Below are 6,258 nucleotides of genomic sequence, written 5' to 3' on the forward strand. Positions count from 1 at the left end.
AGTGGTTGAGAGTCTGCCTGCCAGTGCAGGGGACACGGGTTCGAGCCCTGGTCTGGGAGGATCCCACGTGCCGCGGAGCAACTGGGCCCGTGGGACACAATTACTGAGCCTGCGCGTCTGGAGCCTGTGCTCCGCAACAAGAGAGGCCGCGATGGTGAGAGGCCCGCGCACCGCGATGAAGCGTGACTCCCGCTCGCCGCAACTGGAGAAAGCCCTCGCACAGAGGCGAAGACTCAACACAGTCATAAATAAATAAATAAATAAATAAATAAATAAATAAATAAAAGAACATGAATTTCTTTAAAAAAAAAAAATCTTTTAAAAAAAATCACATAAATCAGAAACAAATGAAACATAATAAAGTCCATACATTAAAAAAAAGAGCATGGGTTCTGGTCACATCCCAGCTTACCACTTACTTATAGCTGTGTAATTTTGGGTAACTCACATAATGTCTCCTCAGACTCCTCATCTATAAAAAGGGGGTGGTAATAGTTCCCTACCTCATAGTGTTGCTGTAATCCATAAACACGGTTAAGTACCTTGGTAAATGTTTGATGCTCTCTGGTTATTGTGAATTAAAATATGTCAATGGCTTCTGGCCATATGATTTATAATAGTTTGACATTTAACCAAATGGTAAAACTATTCCATTTATTATTCCCATCTCTTTTTACCCCTTACCCTGTTTTGTTGTTTATGTTTTCTCCCACCACAGAGTGTTAGTTCCAGGAGAGTAAAGGCTTTATTTTGTTCACTGCTGAAAGCAATAGCACCCAGAGAAGTACTGTACATATGAAGCCCTCAGTAAACACCAGCTGAATGAATGGTGCAAAGTGTCACGAGGAAAAATACACCAAAACTTTCATTATAATAAAAAAGTATAGATAAATCTTTCTCTAATGGCTTCCAGTCAAGTATTTTAAAACACCATATGCTATAATAAGAGCATAAGTAATTTATTAAAATTTGAAGGCAAAACATAATTTTAAAAGATTGTAAAAGATTTAGACCTATGTTAGGCATGATGGAGTATGGATGGTTTCTGGAAATTCACAATCAGATCCAAGAGTATCACTTTCAGAATCTTCTAGTAGACTGAGTTTACTTTTAGTTGTCTTTGATGAAACAGTCACTATTCTACTCTCTTTCTTAACAGAAATGTGTTTTTTCGAAGACTCACTTCTAATTGGTTCATTAAGCAAAGAATTATTTTGCCCAATTCCTTTGCTTTTCTGCTTTACAGGTGAGTCAGAGCAGGAATGCAGGTCCTTCCCAGGTTGTTTCTTAGCAGAGTATTTTTTGGTATATTCACCTGCTTTGCTCATTTTCTCTGAAGAAGACCTGCTATTTCTAGATAATTCCTCTTCTTTTCTTTGACTTCCAGTTCCAGAAATGATGTCTGCTGAAGGAGAGCATGTTCTAGCAATGAAATCTTCAAAAGACTCGTGCCGCTGCTCTGTGACTGGGACCCCCAGCTTGTCTTTGGAAGTTTCTAAGGCCTCCTGAGTAGAGACTGGGACACGGAAGGAGTCGAGAGGCAAAGGAAGCCCAGCATCACCTGTAATTTTCTGAAACTGGAGGGAAAGACAAAAGACAAGACAAAAATTCAGTGATGAACAAAGCCAACCATTAAAAAGTAGAGTTCAAAACTTCAATGTTACTCTGTGATCTTATTATTAACACAGTCAATTGATTATTCAGAAGATTTCAGAGCCAGTTTTTTCTAATTATATCTTGCCAAGTGATTCTCAGCTTAACCTAGCTATATCCAAGGCTATGTCCGCTACATTTTCAGACTTTGGTGATTGGGGTAGTTATTACCCATTTCCTTTCCCTCACTAAAAATGAAACTCTACTCTGTAAGAAAATTAATTTCTTTTCTATCCTCCAGGCACATGTAAACAGTATATAGTTTGTGACCAGACTGTGTTCTCAAGCTGTCAGTTCCCAAGACCAGTCTGAGATTGGCTGAGGTGGGCGAAGGGGGTTCCAAGTAAGGCTAGAGGAAAAGCTGACAGGTTTCCCCTCCCATTCCCATGACCAGGTGAGTCACAATAATATCTTACATATTAGCTATGTCAAGATTACTTATTTTTTTTTTTTTTTTTTTTAAATTTATTTATTTATTTATTTATTTTTGGCTGTGTTGGGTCTTCGTTTCTGTGCGAGGGCTTTCTCCAGTTGTGGCAAGTGGGGGCCACCCCTCATCGCGGTGCGCGGGCCTCTCACTATCGCGGCCCCTCCTGTTGCGGAGCACAGGCTCCAGACGCGCAGGCTCAGCAGTTGTGGCTCACGGGCCCAGCCGCTCCGCGGCATGTGGGATCCTCCCAGACCAGGGCTCGAACCCGCGTCCCCTGCATTGGCAGGCAGATTCTCAACCACTGCGCCACCAGGGAAGCCCTAGATTACTTATTTTAAAAATTATATCAGTACGTGTACCTTCATTAGTGTTCCTTCATTGTAAGCTGACTGCATACAAATAGAAACCTAGATAAAATATGAATAGAATAGACATTTATACAATTTAAAATTTGGAATATTTTCTGTAATGTTTTCTTTCTTCATTAAGGAGAGTTTGCTTTAACTCATAAATTTTCTAAAGAACTTCCAGTTTTCTTATGTACAACAATACAGTATCATGAAATGGGCCCACATTTACTAATCTCAGATTTGGAGAGGACTCCACAGTCCTCTAGCTCCCGAGCATGTGAACTATTAGAGACCGACCATTATTATTTTCTCTCTGACTTGGTCATTTCCTTTTTGCTAATCACTCTTAGAATCATTAAGTGCTGTCCTGTCCACTTACTTGGAGATTTTGCGTTTGTACTGGGGCACTCTGCTTTGATTCTGATTTTTCTTCTTCAAGTGCCTTCTTTTCTTCTTTAGGTGGACTACTAACAGTGGAATTCATCTGGGGACGACCTAGTAAATGAAAATCTGACTGATCTATACCAGCCATTGTGGCCAGCTGCCCAAGCCTGGACCAGAGGAGGAAAGGAGAAAAGACGAAGGTTATTATAATCACATAAGAGCAGTTTAGATTTCCCCAGACCTACAATCATGAAATACTTCTAAAATCTTAAAAGCCAACATCCTACTCCAGACTACAAGCCTCTCTCTCCCCCAAATTCTCAGCCCTTTCCAGATTCATCCTCTAGGAGACATCCCACTGTCTCACTAGCAGCTTCAACATGTACCATGCACGCCGTCCACTGCCTGCCACACCTCCATTCCCACACTTCTTTACCACCTTTCCTCCAGTTTCCAAGAATGTGTTTGTTCCTTCCTTCCCAACACCAATTCATTCACTGACAAAACACCACTCCATCAACTATCAATCTCCACTTCCCTCTTTCAGCAAAATTGCTCCCGGTTGAGAACCACTGACCTATATCTTCCCTGCAGATTAATCATAATTTTTATGTCTAAGACAAAAATAACTTTAATTCAAACTTATCAAACAAGCAAAATAAATGAAAGATAGGAAAATTCTTATCCATTCCCGAATATTTTCAATGAAAACTGCCCTCAATTTAGTCTTTACAAAAAACTATACCTACTAATTACTCTGTCTACAGGTTACTGCTTTATAATGGGCTCCCCACTCTACCAAAGCAGGCTCCCCTATCTGCATTTCTTAAAAAATTTAATTCCTCATTTTAAAACGTCTATTATATTACCTATAATTGCACTAAATTTGGCTGAATATGGCCATGTAAGTGATGAAAATTGCTCCAGTTCCTCAGCAAACTACCATTATAGTCGCAAAGAGGAGAACGCCATGAAGAGAAATGAACTAACCCAGCATCTTTAAGGAGATCCAAGGAAGCATGGAACTTCTGGAAAGAATTCTCAATGCTGCCCAGAACACCTTCATCATCCAGGATCATGCTTGTCAATGAGTGGGCATGAAGGGCTTCAGACAAAGAGAAATTTATATTTCTTAACTGGGCGTTTTCATGTTCCAGCTATAAAAGAAGACTGAAAATGTCTGACATGATTTTTTCTCATTGTCATCAAAAGTAGTCTTGTCTAGTTTCAAGGAACAAAACTAAAACACTCAAAATGTAATTAATCTGTAATTAACCTAACTCTCCACCAGTAAAGACAGAGACCATATCACATAATAACCAAAACCCCCAGGCACCCAACAAAGTTTCCTATATAACACTTAGATGGTATATAAATAAACCAAAGTTATCGTTTTATTAATGATCTTTCACAAAAGATCACATTTCTAACTGGTTAAATTCATAATGGAGCCTCATTCCACATTAGAAAATTACCTGCTTTAAGTTTCCCTTAAATTAGAAAGTTAATTATAGAATCTGATTTGAACAAAACATATTACAACTCTGCTGAATGTTAAGAATTAACTTTAGTAAGCAAAATATCTAATGCTTACGTTTAAAAGTCCTAAATCATACCCAACCCGATTTATTAAATGTACGATCACCAATATTTTCTATGGCTTCTTCAAAATATTCACTCCCGTGCACTCTTCCCCTTCCGCTCATCACCTATGCACTTAAAACCCCCTATAAGCTCAACTCTAGTATTTCTCAGGAAGGCTGTTATGTTCATGATGCCCCTTTTGCCTTATATAAGCAGGTGCTCAACATTTATTGAATGCGTGTCCGCCAATCCAGTGGATGCACTTTGAAAAATTCCTCCCTACGCTCAACCTATGATAAAGTATATTTATATAGAACTTTTTAGATTATGCCCTGCTTTCATGCACATTACCTAATGTAATTCTTATAGTATATATTTTTATCTTTCATTGCATTCTTAGAAGTTTTCCAATATCTTAAATTTATTTAAATGATTCACTTTCCTAATTCATTGCCAGGAGAGTCTCATCATGTCTTTTATGCTACTGTATATACAGTATATGCACAAAAAGTGCTTTCTTGAGTCAAAGAATCATGAACAGAAAATAAGCTAATGTCATAAGAAAGCACACACACACACACACACACACACACACACACAAAATGAGATTTTCACATCTTTAAAAACATACTTTCTGGAATATAGATCATATGATCACTAAATACCAGTAAATGCAAAAGTCCATATGATACAACCAATCTGCAACATATTACAGTTTTAAAGTTTACAAACTATGTGTATATGGCTTAAAATCAAATCAAAATAAAACCAAAACACTCTCAAAAGTATAAGAAATTGTTTACTTCATTGACTCATTTATCAGCCTTAAGTCTTATTACTCTTTCCTCCTTTAACTGCTTTAGGCACTCCTCCAGTTTTTCCTAAACAAACAGAGTAAATGTTATAACTAATTCGTAGTATAATATCCAAAAGCCTTTCCAGCTATAGGACTCATCAGGATTTAAGGGCATAGCCAGAAGTGAATTCAGATTTTAGTCTGCTACTGGTAATATCATACCATGCTAGTGAAATGAATTATCAAAATCTATCAAATTAGCATAGTAAAGATTTATTTAAATTCTACTTTTTCCAACATAAATTTGTGGCAGCCCACCATAAAAGGCATATGTGTATAACATAGCAAGTCAGAAATAAATAGTTAAGACCAAGAAAGAAAAATTCTGTTTTTATTTGTGGGTCTCTCTATAGTAGGAAGTCCTATTAATGAACATGCTTAACATACCTGAATTGCATAATTGCAGATTCAAAAGCATATTTTTAAAAAGTAATCACTTTTAAAGCAATTTACAGTCAAGCACTCTTCCTGGAGTTCCCTGGGCATTAAATAATCTAATTATCAAAACCATAAGAGGGGGCTTGGCTTCCCTGGTGGCACAGTGGTTAAGAATCCGCCTGCCAGTGCAGGGGACACGGGTTCGAGCCCTGGTCCGGGAAGATCCCACGTGCCTCAGAGCAACTAAGCCCGTGCGCCACGACTACTGAGCCTATGCTCTAGAGCCCCTGTGTCACAACTACTGAACCCGCGTGCCACAACTACTGAAGCCTGCGCGCCTAGAGCACATGCTCTGCAACAAGAGAAACCACCGCAACGAGAAGCCTGCACACCACTACGAAGAGTAGCCCCCGCTCGACGCAACTAGAGAAAGCCCGTGAGCAGTATCAAACACCCAGCGCAGCCAAAAATAGATAAATAAAATAAATTTATTTTAAAAAAAAAACAAACCTTACGAGGAAAGAACAATCACTAACCCCGTGTTATTTTACAGATGAGGGAAACAGAGGCAGAGAAGTAGAGTAAGTAGAGTAGCACAGCCAAGGTCACACCACTAAGTAGCA

At 38.7% G+C, this 6,258-nt stretch overlaps 1 pseudogene across 1 annotated transcript; it reads right to left on the bottom strand.

The window, feature by feature from the left end:
• Positions 1-311: 311 nt before the first annotated feature.
• On the bottom strand, positions 312-3,896 carry LOC309636462 (centrosomal protein of 78 kDa pseudogene; annotated as a pseudogene). The gene is made up of 3 exons (XR_014268498.1): positions 3,808-3,896; positions 2,813-2,984; positions 312-1,577 (listed from the first exon to the last, which is right to left on the bottom strand). The product of XR_014268498.1 is annotated as a centrosomal protein of 78 kDa pseudogene (transcript).
• Positions 3,897-6,258: the final 2,362 nt, after the last annotated feature.

The sequence above is a fragment of the Balaenoptera physalus genome, assembly GCF_965194825.1.
Source record: "Balaenoptera physalus genome assembly, chromosome: 10".
NCBI classification, from domain to species: domain Eukaryota; kingdom Metazoa; phylum Chordata; class Mammalia; order Artiodactyla; family Balaenopteridae; genus Balaenoptera; species Balaenoptera physalus.